Source organism: Carettochelys insculpta, chromosome 2 (assembly GCF_033958435.1).
Source record: "Carettochelys insculpta isolate YL-2023 chromosome 2, ASM3395843v1, whole genome shotgun sequence".
NCBI classification, from domain to species: Eukaryota; Metazoa; Chordata; order Testudines; family Carettochelyidae; genus Carettochelys; species Carettochelys insculpta.
In genome coordinates this window covers 251,363,193-251,377,053 of record NC_134138.1, presented here as the reverse complement: position 1 = coordinate 251,377,053, position 13,861 = coordinate 251,363,193, and the positions used below count along the sequence as shown (strand labels likewise).

General features: G+C 39.4%; 1 protein-coding gene across 2 annotated transcripts in view; it reads left to right on the top strand.

The window, feature by feature from the left end:
• The first annotated feature begins 860 nt into the window (after positions 1-860).
• The window catches only part of EPC1 (enhancer of polycomb 1), a 108,968-nt gene continuing 95,967 nt past the window's right edge, over positions 861-13,861 (top strand). Inside the window, exons 1-2 of one of the 2 annotated variants that reach the window (XM_074984969.1) lie at positions 861-1,000; positions 1,611-1,799. The gene's annotated coding sequence lies outside the window, so the exon portion shown is untranslated. The remainder of the gene's footprint in view (positions 1,001-1,610; positions 1,800-13,861) is intronic. The other variant, XM_074984970.1, reaches the window with a different exon arrangement.

The following is a 13,861-nucleotide window of genomic DNA, read 5'->3' as shown; positions in this document are numbered from 1 at the left end:
ATGTAATGGAAAGATTTCATAGAAGTTGAGTCTGACTCTAGGAATCCCAGGGAACTGCCTGCAACAGGAGAAGTGAGCATGTCAAGTCGCATCGTAGTTCCATTATGGGTTACACATATTTTTAATTATTTATGAGCAAATTTGATTTGAATGTGCAATTGTTTCCTTTTACATATTTGTTACAAATTAATTTAAAAATCAATAAACTGAAAAAATACAGAAGTTATTATGAAGTAACAAATCAAGGTTATTCCACAAAACCATAATTTACTCATCTTACATTAAGCCATAAATGTACATAACACATAAGAATACAAAATGCTTTTGTATGTGCAAGGGGCCTACGCTACAGTTACTGTGGGAACCATACATTTGAATGTCTTGCCTTTTGTATATTTAAATTCTCATTATACCATTGCAATAAGTCAGAGTTTTTCTCTTTTTTTGTACTAAACATTAAAGTGTTAAAATTTGCCTTGATTTCAACAACACAGTCGTAGTCACTGAGAACCTGACTCAGTTCACTACTAAAGAGATACAGCATCAAATTTCCCAGCTCACTTAATTTGAAAGCTTGCCGAAATAGGTGAAAGACCTTATAAATATGTAAAGCAGGAAGTTCAAATTACATAGTCTTAGAAACCTCCAGTGATTGATTCCTTTTTAAAACAATAAAAATCCCTGAGAAAGTAGAACATTTGTAAATAGTCCACACCATCCAAGATGCTTAATAGTATCATATGAAGTTTAGACAGTGCATTGTACTTTTAGTATTTATTTTATTTTGGACTGCTACCACTTCCTGGAGGCCAAGGGGAGGCACAGTGGGAGGATTCAACAAACTCAGTGCCACAGCCATTTTGTTTGTGGGCAGCATGGTAAAATTCTGTCAGTCACTATTAAGGAGGGGTTTTTAAACATTATTTATGGAAAAGAAACCTATTCCTGACGTAATGGATGTATCTATTGAAATTAATATTCTTTCAGATCTTTCTATAAGGTAGGTATTTAGATTTGTAAACAAAAAAAAAAAGAAAACCTTGAGTATTCTCTGGGGTGTAAGCCTTCCAATATCAAGGAGTCATCAAGGATTTTGTTTCAGGAATGGCTGGACTTTCTTGGATTCTGTAATATTGTTAAACCATAATAATGTTGCCATATTTATTTTAAAATAGCATCAGATATCTGGAAAACGTTGATTAATGAATTTTTGGTAAAAACTTGTCTAAGGGGAGTAGGAAGAAATATGGCAAAGCCCTGCTGAAGAGGACTGAATTATTTCTATGGCCTTTTGAGTGTTTTTTACTTAAAATACAGTGTAGAGTCTCGAAGGAATTTGTTGCTTTGCGTTATCACTAAATATGAAGCATAGACTCCGGTCATTTTGTTGGGTGTGTGTTTAAAATTCAAGTGTAAAATGGCACACTGCATTTTTTCCAGGCTGCAGAAGGGGGAGAGCGGGGGATAGTGCAGACTGTAGGGACACTGCCCTCCTAACCAATGAGAACACGCCTGTTTGCCATTACAAAGTTGTTAACCCCAGAGTCTTCTGGCTCCTGCTGCTTTTAATCTTTTTTGGATATTTCTCCGATTTTTCCAAACGCCCACAGAGCCTCAGGAAAGCCTCTTAATTTACCTAGGGATCATGGAACAAAGTATCACTTTCTGTTTACAAAATATTCTAAAGATGTTTGGATATCGCTTTGCTGCATGGAGATGGCTGTTTGTAGGGGAACAAGTATACAGCCTATATTGTTACAGTCATTTTGCAAGGACTGTCTTCTTTGCTGCTTCGAAAGGTAAGTTTGTACTTAATTTTTTTTAAAAATATTGTGGTTACATTTTGGCGATTAATATCTAATATGAAGGATTTTCATTGTTACTTAATAAAATGTATGTTTTGTATTTTTCTTTAGCTTTAATCTCGTGTGTATTCCACCCAACGCTGTCTAGTTAATTTCGGTAATTAAAATCGGTCGGTTTTGTTTCCATCGTTAAGGTTTAATATATTTGAAGCATAAATTGCACTTAAATTATTGCGAGGTTTATGAGAACTCAATTTTTTGAGATGGACTTGTTTTGTGCGGAATTACATATGTGTCTATCTACACACAATTTAGAAATGTAATTCACTCATTTATATAGGGATATATATTTATACAGGGATCTTAATATATTTACCGTGGTTGTAGTTAAACTAGTTTATTATGCCATTTCTGATAGCACTTGATGGATTACTTTGATTCAAACTACAGGGGGGAAAACTGTCCTTGGTATATGAAGGTGGAGATTGACATAACTTAATATAAACCCTGTTATGTCTGTTTCTAAACAGTGGCCTTTTTATTTGAAAACGAGCTCTCTTTTACCGCACTCAGCTCACAGCCGTATTTATATAAAGGCTCCTAGTTAGTCACACTTCACAGGGATGTCTTGTTTTTCTTCCAGAAGGTGCAATTGGGAGACATTTTGTAATTTTTGGCATTTTTCTAGGCGCATTTTTTTCACACGGTGGGAGATCTTTTTTGTTTTGCATTGATCTGTGTTGGTGGCGCTGTGGTGCTCTTAAACAATGTATGTCCGTTTCGCTAAGAGTGAGAGAGGGGGTTGGGAGAAGGTGGGGCAAGATTTGCTCTATTGTATCTTTTCATTTTCCTTCATCGAAGTCGGAGCAGTTTAATCGCAAGAAATCATTAAACTGTATCATTTAAATATTGTGAGAACTATGGATCGGAACAAACATTTTCTGAGTCTGTCTTCTTTTGTGTTGTGAAAAAGGGAGGGTTTTTCAATCCTGTATCTAGATATCAGTTTTCTTTTCTTCAGTAAAATTTTAGCCCCACCCCCAAAATGATCTTGCAGTGCCTTCAAATGAAATTTTAAAAAATCATTTTAATACACATACTCTGGAGATGGTTTTGGTATAAATTTACAGCGTTGGCAGTTCATTTTCTTCCAGTTGTGAAGTTTTAACTATCAACTATGAAAATATTGTTTAATATGAAGGGCCCTATACCTTGTACATTCCTATTTTCTGGTGGGGTCTTCGAGAGTTTTTATTGTTTAATGTTACATGTTTTCTAAATGAAAAGGTCTTAATCCCTAATTCATGAACAATGTAAAACCTACAATAATTTTTTTCACAATTCTGAAACACATGCATTTAAGGTTTTCTTTGCTTGTTAAATTTCTGTTTTGTAATTAGAGCATGAGTAGACAAAAACATTATTTACGTTTTTTTATAATACAGAAAAGGCTGCAAATAGCCAAGCCTTTATAGTGCACAAAAGATACACATTGCTGTCTGCAAGCCTTTGTGTTATGCTTAATAGAAAATAAAAAGTTGTGTGGCAAGATGCAGTCAAGTCTGATACATTTATACTTTAAGCAAAATCAAATGTTGAAAACTACTAGTTCATTGTTTAGGGATGAAATCATCAAAATATAGCCTAGAAAACTCAACAGGTTAACAAATACATTTAAGTGCAGACAAAAATAAAGATTTTTTTTAAAAAAAGGAATCTATTTGCCTATTAATATAGAATATTATTTGGTAATTGACTGTTTATAACTTGACTTATGCACTTTTATATTTACAATTTTAAAGAAAAAGTTTGCTTGTCACATTTACAAACATTGAGTATGTTTCTAGAATGGATTCTCTCTGTTGTTCTATACAGTACTTTATGGATCCTCTAAACTTTTATGTAAAAGGTCTAAATGTATATTTAAAACATTTACTTACTAAAGGTCTTTTCTAATAATTGAAGATATTTAATTTGAGGAAAACTCTGTGATGTATAGAAATTGCTTTGTTAAACTATCCATATGTAAATTATGAGGGATTTGTTCACCTGACTGCTTCATTCAGGGAGGTGCAGTTTGGCCTTTCCTATGGAGGGACATCTTCATCCCAGGAAATAGTGGGCAGGGGTCAGACAGCTGTTCTCCCCTGGAGCTTCTGCCAGGAAAGGTCAGCTTTCCAGTACAGTCATGGCTGCAAAAAAGCCTCAGTGGCACAGGCTGGAAATGGAAGTGAGTATGTGTCATCCTGTAAGTCATATAGTTGCACCATAATTTTAGTAATATACAGTGGACATTTTGAGATGATTTTATAAGTAACTCCATTGCATCATGTGTAGACTCTGCATTAGAAATGTTACTAAATGTAATTTCATTCAAGAATATAACTGCATGTAACAAATTACAGCCCTTGACAATCTATAAATCTGTAGCCAAAAATTTCCTCATACTTTGACAATTCAATATACAGACAGAGAGAGCGCCGTGCTAGTCTATATACTACCAAAACAAAAAAGCAGTCCAGTAGCACTTTAAAGACTAATAAAATAATTTATTAGGTGATGAGCTTTCGTGGGACAGACTGTCCAATGAAAGCTCATCACCTAATAAATTATTTTGTTAGTCTTTAAAGTGGCACTGGACTGCTTTTTTGTTTCAATATACAAAGGTTTTGGAAGGGTGATGAGAGTAACACCTTCCAGAACTGCTACTTTGAAAAGTAGAGCTAATGCAAATAATGGCAGATTTTAGAGTTAGCATGCTGTTGAGATGAATGTATGTAGTTTACAGGTCTCTTGCTTATAACTACTGACAAACTGACAATATCTGTACAACACCTCATCACCTTCAGAAAAGCTAGGAACTTAACTTTTAATTTCAATAAAATCTTAAAATTATATAAAAATGGGTGAATTTCATCCTGCTTACCACCAGCAACTACACTTAACAAAAATAGGCCAACATCAACTTTCTTCTGTATTATTTACATTTTACTTTCTGATAAATTTCTGGGAAGGAACAGGAAACAGCATGGACCAGGACACTGCTTTCCACAGCTCCCATTGGCTGGGAATGGTGAGCTGTGGCCAAGGGGAGCTGCAATTGCCCATGCCTACTGAGGCACAGGTAAATACAGCAGTGACCACCTGCCAGGGGCTAACCCTGGCAGACCAACTGTGGTCCATGGGCCAGTATTTGCCCACCCCTGTGCAGCACCAGGGTTGCTACTAGGTGGTGACTCTGAGTGGACCTTTCTTTCCAGCCCAGTTGGACTAATAACTGCCTCAGTGAAGTCAGTAAGGGGACAGTGAAGAAGATGAATTCAAAGTAAAAATGCAGAGAAGGGATCTTCATTGTCTTTTACACCTTCTTTCCAGGGGCAGCGGGAGGCAGAGATAAGTTTAATGAGGCCTATCTGGCCTTGTTGCTCCATTTTTGTGGTGATTGGTCTTATTTAATATCCATTCCCATTAAAAAGATTGTGAGAGCCCTGATCTTCTCTATCTATAGCTTCCTCTGCTCTCTTCAGAGGCTTCTAGAGTTTGTATTGGACATTTGAGCTAAATTTAACAAATTCATTGTGACTGGAATTTCTCCACCATTTCTCAAATTTGGCCAATAAGAAGCTCTCCAGGTGTCTTCTAGTGGCAAACAACCTGACCCAAGACTCCATTCAAGTAAGAGTCAACAACCTGTTTTCCTCAGTGCTATCTCACGCAATTCTCTAGTTTCTTAATTGAAAAGAGACATGTCCTCACAGCTCAGTCTCTTGGCTCTTAAGAATCCATTCAGAGATTCCTTGATTTCACTCTTGGCAAAATTTCAGGAGAAAAAACCTCTCCCCCAACTCTATCAATCCTCTTCAGCAAGGTTCCATTTCCTCTTCTTCCTTGTCTCGTAAGAGCCCAGTTTCTTCACCAAGGCCATGTCTACACTAGCCCCAAACTTTGAAATGGCCATTTTGAAGTTTACTAATGAAGCGCTGAAATGCATATTCAGCGCTTCATTAGCATGTGGGCGGCCGCGGCACTTCGAAATTGACGCGTCTCACCGCTGCGTGGCTTGTCCCGACGGGGCTCCTTTTCGAAAGGACCCCGCCTACTTCGAAGTCCCCTTATTCCCATCTTCAAAAACAAGCTGTAGTAAGAAACTGCTGAGCTGGAATTCATATGTAAATTTGATCAGAAAGTCTAAATAGTGACTGGGAATGGCTCTCCCATTACAAGAAGTAATTTTCCACTTTATGTATTGTCACCTTTCTATTCACTTTCACCCTGATTGGATTAGCACTGATGTAACACTCCAGTCTTTTTGCCTCTACTATCCGTTTCTATTTCTTTCACTTCATACAGCTGATGAAGTAGGCTACAGCCCAGAAGTTGCTACTGTTTATGAGTTAGTGGATCCAGTCCTGTAATTGAAACTAAAGAAACGTATGCTTTGGATCTACAGGTCAGAAGTACAATCTCTCCAAAAGATTCCTCTAGGATGCTCTTCCACCATTTTTCTTCTATGATGAAGGTAAAAAGCCTGAACTGCCTATCAAGCAGGGTTTGAGGTGTGAAGTTGTTACACAGTAGCAATCCAGGTTATGGACTTCCTCCAGGAAGAATGAACAGCAGAGATATGGGTCTGCTTGCGGGAAAGGAGAAGCATAATTCATATCACAAAAAACTACCATTTTTATTCAGATCTTTGAAGACTTGGACTTTCTTGCTCAATGCTGATCTAAAATATCAGTCCTGGCAAAACCTGAGGGCTAGAGTATGGATGAGGGTATGGGGCAAAGTAAGATTCACGAACTTGTGGTGCTTCTCTTGACCTTCGATAAAGGGAGGTAAAGAGAGAAATTGGGACTGTACTCCTATTGCTCCTCCCTCCAATCAGGTGGACAGAAAATAGAAAGAAAAAGTTGGAGACTGGGCAGGGCCTTGGTTCTATCCAAGCAATGAGGAGCCAGTATAGAGAAGAGAAATTAATCTGTTACTGGGTTGGTCCTGACTGGAAGCAAGTGAAGCAGCTGAGAAAGATTTGTATCTCATGTGCATGATTCCTTCTGTAAAGTGCATGGGAGAATTTGGTATTTAAAAATGCCATGACTCAGTTTGCCTACCAACTTTTATACTGCGGGTTACATGGACTCAAAGGGCTAACTCCTGTCCTGAGCTCTCCATACAAGAGACCAAAGGGGGGGGGGGGAAAAAGAGCGAGAGAGAGAAAGAATTGAATTAACTCTATCACCGAATGTTTCACCAGTCACCCAACTGTAAAACACTGTCTCCTTCCCAGATGGGCAGACAATCTTGGCTTAGGATAAAGGAGATGGTAAATCTTGAGGAGGGAAAGCTATAAAAAGGCATTTGGTTGTGCTAAAAAGCAACTGTGGAAAAACTGTAAGAGGAGAGGTGATGGCAGGGAGCCAGAAGCAGGGGCTGCAGGCATCAGACCATTCTTCCCAACCCAAGACTATCTCAGCTAAGAACCTCCTGATCTAAGCTAAAAGGTGAAGTAAAATTCAGTGTATAGGCCTTGTTATCTTAAGCCACAGTCTGACTACTGTGTTCCCCTTGACCATTGAATAATACTGTCTGGCTATGTCTACACTAGCCAAAAACTTCGAAATGGCCATGCAAATGGCCATTTCAAAGTTTACTAATGAAGCTCTGAAATACATATTCAGCACCTCATTAGCATGTGGGCAGCCACAGCAGTTCGAAATTGACACGGCTCGCCGCTGTGCGGCTCATCCCGACGGGGCTCCTTTTCGAAAGGACCCCGTCTACTTCGAAGTCCCCTTATTCCCATCTGCTCATGGGAATAAGGGGACTTCGAAGTCAGTGAGGTCCTTTCAAAAAGGAAACCCGTCGGGAAGAGCCGCGAGGCGCGTCAATTTCAAAGTGCTGCGGCCGCCTGCATGCTAATGAAACGCTGAATATGCATTTCAGCGCTTCATTAGTAAACTTCGAAATGGCCATTTGCATGGCCATTTCAAAGTTTGGGGCTAGTGTAGACATAGCCCTAGTGTTCTCCAGTTAACTACATGTCCAACAGTGACAAGTTCCATTAAGTGGTCCTCAGACTGGAATCTTATCCTGATTTTAGGTAAAGGAGGACCTAATAGGTTCCAAGTATTTTTCTCTTACCTCAGAGCTGCAGGTTCTAGGAGGAAGGATTTTCTGCATGTCTGCTCTAATTTAACACAGGATGCATGGATCCTTTGAGTAGTTGAGGAGCACTACTTTATAGATATTCTGTGCTTTTATCATACCACATGAGCTAAAGTAGCTGAAACCTCCATTCTTCTCAAGATTGACTCCATCACACCTTTCTTCCCAGACCAGTGGGGCAAATTGATCTATTCAAGATATTTTGTAGCCCACAACAAGTATAATTAGTCTCATAAATTCATAACCTATATAATGGTTTAATAAATAATTTATGATTCATCCTGTTCGTGACCATTGAATTCTTGGAATCCATAGACTTCAACGGAATGCATCTATGCATCACGGTAGCTCTAGATCAACCAAGTTTCTTCAAGATCTCAGACAGCTGTGCTTCAGTGAATCGTACTGCATCACCATTGAGTGTACAGCTGCTTCTTAGACCTTCTTCAAGATGATGGCTGTAATGCCATCTACAAAATTTTTTATATAGGGGAATTGCTCATAGGAGTCCGGTTCCTCCATGAGGCCAGTGAGATAGTAAATACACCCTTTTGCCCATTTGAAGTGCAGGGGCTCAAAATGCGTTAAGTCAAGAGCTCCTGGATCCTTTTCCAAAGGTTCACTCACTCAAGCAGCGATAAGCACAAACAACAAAAGTCTCTGCCAGCTTCAGAAGGGATTAAAAAGCTGAAGATGCAGATGTCTTTAGAAGACTATAGTATGATGTCAAGATCTGACATCCTGATGTTAGTAGGTCTCAGCTCCTGTAACAGTACCTTCTCCTGTTTGTTTCAAACAATCAGTGAAACGAAATTGAAGGCTCTCATATCAGTGAAGATAGCTCTGGCTTGCTAGCAGGACAGTTTGTTCATAATTTCCTAAAAGAGTCCCTCCTGCACAATCTTCCTTTCCCATGCAATTCTCCATTAATTCCAGAGCCAGGCTGTGCAGATGGAGCATCTGCTGTACCATCAGATCATTTCAGAAGTCTGGCCCTACAAATAAGGATGTTTCATACCAGTAGTATACCTCAGGTCAATCACACCTTCTTTGAGGCCCCTGAAGCCATCTACAAGGCAACATGTCTTGATGGGATTGGACCATATGGTTGTGGTGCTTTATGTGAATCACTAATGAGGAACCAAGAACCAGAGCCTCCTGAGGTAGACCATGCTACTGTATTACTAAGTAGAGAAAAAATATCTCTCTCTCAAGGCACCTGGTATACCTCACTATCCATGCTGACTGACTGAGCTGTGCTTAGAGCCAGCTAGACAAATGGAAATGCCATAAAGACGTTTTCTAGTGGATAGTAATAGTTATATTTGTCATTTCTGGAGGTATGCATGTCTAATCTATGTGATCAATCTGTACTGCATCAGATAACTGGATTTGGAATTGCTGACCCAGCATGTGTTTGTGATCAGCAGGTTGAGAGCAGGAGATTATGCATTCCCTCTTTTCCGCTCCTCCTCATTTTTAAAAAGTTCAGGAGGGAGAGGTTGTCTGGTGATTGTAACCTTGCCTTAGATGCTTCAGGGATGGTTTGCAGACCTCCTTCTCCAGTTCTAAGGAAAAGGATTCATCCTTTAAGGCTATGTTTATACTAGACTTAGAAGGTGACCGCTGATATGCAATTTTAGCTACGCCAATTGCGTGGCTAAAATCAATTTAGCCATGGTCGACTTCCGTATCTGTCCACAAGGTGGAAGATTGCTGGGAGCATTTCTCCTGTTGACTTCCTTATTCCTCCTCTTTTGCAAGGAGTAGAGGGGTTGATGTCAACCACTGAGAGCATCGTTTCATACAGGTGCAAAATGAAACCCCAGAAGATCAACCCTCAACAGGTCAATCTTCCGCTGTAGTGTAGCCCTAGCCCTAGACAGAGATGGCCTCCCAAACTTTAGTATAGTCATGCATTCCAATACCTGAATTCTCAAGCTCAGGGCCTGGTTTGTAAAAATGCCCTTTTAAAAGACGCCTCCTATGTTTTTAAGTTGATCTGTCTTCTCTTCAGTTGCATGGGAGGAAAGAAAAAGAAAAGGCTCAAAGGAAAATCTGCATTTTCCTTCAGGGAAAATTTGAGAGGAGGGATTCAGTGCCTCAGGGATCAGACAGTTTCTCAAACTGATTTCATATCTACAGTCTTAACTGAAATCCCTGGGTTGACTGTGAAAACCAAAGTCTGCTTTTTCAAGCCCTGTGTTCCAACCCCTTTTTACCCGATATCTTTTAACTTCTTGTTATTGAAAGAGGCCATTGCCTCAGCACATTGTTTAAGGCACAATGCCTTGGTTGCTTTTGCTTGTGAGCTTCAGTACATCAGATTCCAAACACAGGAGACAGCCCAGCTTTCTCCTCAAGGAAACTTCCTTATTCCATCTCAGCCAAAAAGCCTCTTTGTCTAAACTCCAAAAGTTGTAAGAAAGCACTCTGACACTTTTTGGGTATCTAGAGATCTTTGAAGACTGACTTTGTTCATTCTGTCAGCTTCCCATCTTTATTCATCACCTTTTGTAGGCTCTTCATAAAAGGAGGAGTAATTTTAGATAATTCTTGTCATGATCAGTTTCTGCATCCAGCTCTATTCCAAAGCCATTTTTTTTCTATCAGAAGTAGCATCACTTTGTTAGGAGTAACGAGGGATTCTTGGATTTAGGCCAAAAAAGCCTCTCTTATGAGCTTCATTAAGCCACAGCCTAGCTCTCAGTTAATGTTTTCAAGGCACTGCCATCTGGAATGTACTGCCTCACCTAATACGCCATGTCTTTCACAGTATCTATATACCCCACTCATTCTTTTTGATGAGGGTAGCATACATGGGTATCTAGTCAGTGTCTTCATCCTTTTGGCACTTCATCACTGCAGCCACATCCTGTGGTTTCTAGAACTCTTCCAACCTAAATTTGAGTACTGCCAAACAAACCTTATATCTGAACAGGCAAAAGCCACATCCAATAAATTTTTTTTATTTATTTTTGTTTTTTTTTCTGGGACATAATGCTAATATAGATCCTCCAACCTCTACCTAGTGTGCCTCACTGGGCAGGAAGACTTCTATAAATAAGGAGTTAAAAATAGGATTAAATTTCATGGCTTGAGAAGCTCTCAGCTAGGGAGCAGTGCCAAAGGATGTCAAGCAGGCCTCAAAATTTTCTCTGTCCAAACTGGTTTCCTGATAGACAAGAGGAGGAACATATAGTATCTGCATTAGTGTCAACTGCATTCTGGAAATTAATTAATGGTAAAAGAAATTTGACTTTTGTGTGTTCAGTTTAATTTGATTAGTTAGCCCATTTCTTTATCAGATATTGTAAGAGCTACATTGTAATCATGAATTGCAATGTTTGTCGTTACTATTCTATTCTTAAGAATGTGGCAGTCTTTTTATTCTAAGCTTCTACTTCCAAATATGTACTGTGCTGCTGTATGTTTTCAAGGGTAATTTTGTTGATTGCTTCCCCTTGATTCTCAGATATCACAATATCCATTCAGAGCTGTGTGTGTTGTGGTCGGGGGTAGGGTGGGGGAACAGGAAGGGAAAGAGGCAGCAAGCAGTCCTCTTTTACAATACGACCTCCTCAGATCTAGGTGGATTTCCAGACAAACTACTACTGGTTGAAACAATATTTAAAGTCCCCTTGAATAGAGAGGCCTCTGTATATGGTCTCATTTGTCTTTGCAACAATGGTTCTTAGCATTAGGACTGCTTCTTCAATTATTATTCTTCCATACTACTAGGAAAAACTTGCTAATTCATTCAAATACTACATAATTTTATGTATTATAGAATGTTAAAAAAAGTAATACATCAAATACGTTGGATGAACTTTAAGTTGTCAATAAAAGGTCCAACTCTAGTTGCAAGGGGAGAAAATTAATACAATTGTATATAAAAGGGGAGTGAGCCAGCTGTGCTTCCTGCAGGATTTCTGCTATTGAGAAGACAAATGGACCATCTGCATCTCTCAGATCTTTGGTGTTGCTAGAAGGGGAGAATGCTGCCAGTGGCCTTCCTCTACTCTTCAAGATGCTTTCAGTTACTTATGGATTAAGAAATAGATCAACAGTGGCTCTACCCCACCCCTTCCTGGACTAGAGCCCAATGGCATAAACTGTCAGATATAACTAATGTTCCTAATACCCTACTTTGTGATAAACTGATTATTCTGAGAGTATTTTAAGGCCGTTTGGCTCAGGATGCTCAATATATATGATTATGACACAACGAATTTACAAATTTGGTTTACTTTACTAGAACAAGCACACAATACCCTCCTTCACTTATTTTGAAAAGTATATCACCTGTGATATTTCACATTACATAATTCACTTATGACCTCATTTTGCCTTGGTGCTGAAACGAAAAAAAAAATTACATTTTTAAAATTTTAAAGGTAGGTAATCAATACAAATCAAATAATAAATCTTCATGCCAGTCCCAAGTCTGGATGAAGGAGGAGGGTTAGTCAGATGTGTGTCAATGCGCTGACCGTCAAACAACAATACAAATGAAATCTGATGCCAGTACAACCAAATGTTAAAAGATGCCGGCTCGGATGTTGCCTGGATAAACAAGGTCCACGATACCAATTGAGCTATCGGTGTTGAGTTGATAAATTGGCTACTGAAAGAAAATTACATGTAACACATATGCCATCCATTGGAACGTGGAACATCCGAACACTGTGGGCAACTGGAAAAATAGGGGAGGCGGACCCAACAGAGAATGGATAGATGATGTAGATTTGTGCAGAGCTATCCTACAGAAACTAAGCCACTCTGCACTGGATAGGGAAAGATGGAAAGAAATAGTGAGAGAAGCATCAGACGCTAACAGGCGCCGAGCTCACGGTTATTCATGATGATGATGAATATATACAGTGTATTTCCGAACGTTCAATTTATGCAATGTAATTTTTATCAAAAGTTATAAATATAGTAGACCAGGTTACGTGAGGGTTCCGTTCCACACACCCTCGCCTAACTTGGCTTTTGAGTAAATGGAGGTCCATTTTTTTTTTCCCAGCGGAACACTATTGCTGGGCCCATCGACAAGTTGCGGAAGGAAAGTGGCAGTTGAACAAGGGCCTGATCTTTTGAAGGGGCCTAGAGCTTTGTCAGAGACAGTAGCTGGAGCTCCAGACCCCTTTGAAATGCTGTGGCAGTGCTGCTCTGTGTGACTCTGAGGAAGTGGGAGGGAGCCCCGCACTGTGGTCTGAGCCATTCTAAGAGCTTGACTGCCCTAGGCCCTGCCCCTTCCAGGGGCATGGAGCTGGGCCCTCCTCCAGCCTTGCCCCAGGGCCTGCAGTGGTTGTTTGCCCCACTGACTATTGCTTATGAGAATAACAACCAATTTAATTTCTTACTCTATTAAAAAGATTCTAGTGGGATTTTAATATTTATCACTCCTCATTCACTCCTTATATTGTAAGGCTGTTCTGCATGTCTGAAAAGCATCAAGCATTTTTGACATAAAAATGGTTGTATATTTACCTATTAAATGTTAAGAAATGACAATGCAATGTAGAGAGACTTATACTCTTCAGAATTTCCACAAAAAATGCCTTCCGAAAAACCTGTTTTCTTCCTTTACTCTCCTCTCTCTCTGTCTTGTTAAAAATCCAGTTTCTGGAATCATACCCACTTTACTCTCTAATATGCTAGGAAGCTTTAAAAAACACTGTAGCTGTGTCTGTACTACAGAGTTCTGGCAACAGAAGTCACTGTTGACAGATATTTGCCGACAGAACCTCTGTCTACAAAACACATCAACACCTAATACAGGCTCCCTCTGTCAGTGTCCTCTGTTGACAGAGAGCGCCCAGACTGCCCAGCCCTCTGTTGACAGAGGAGCCAACCAGAAGCTCTGCAAATAGGGCAGTCCGGTG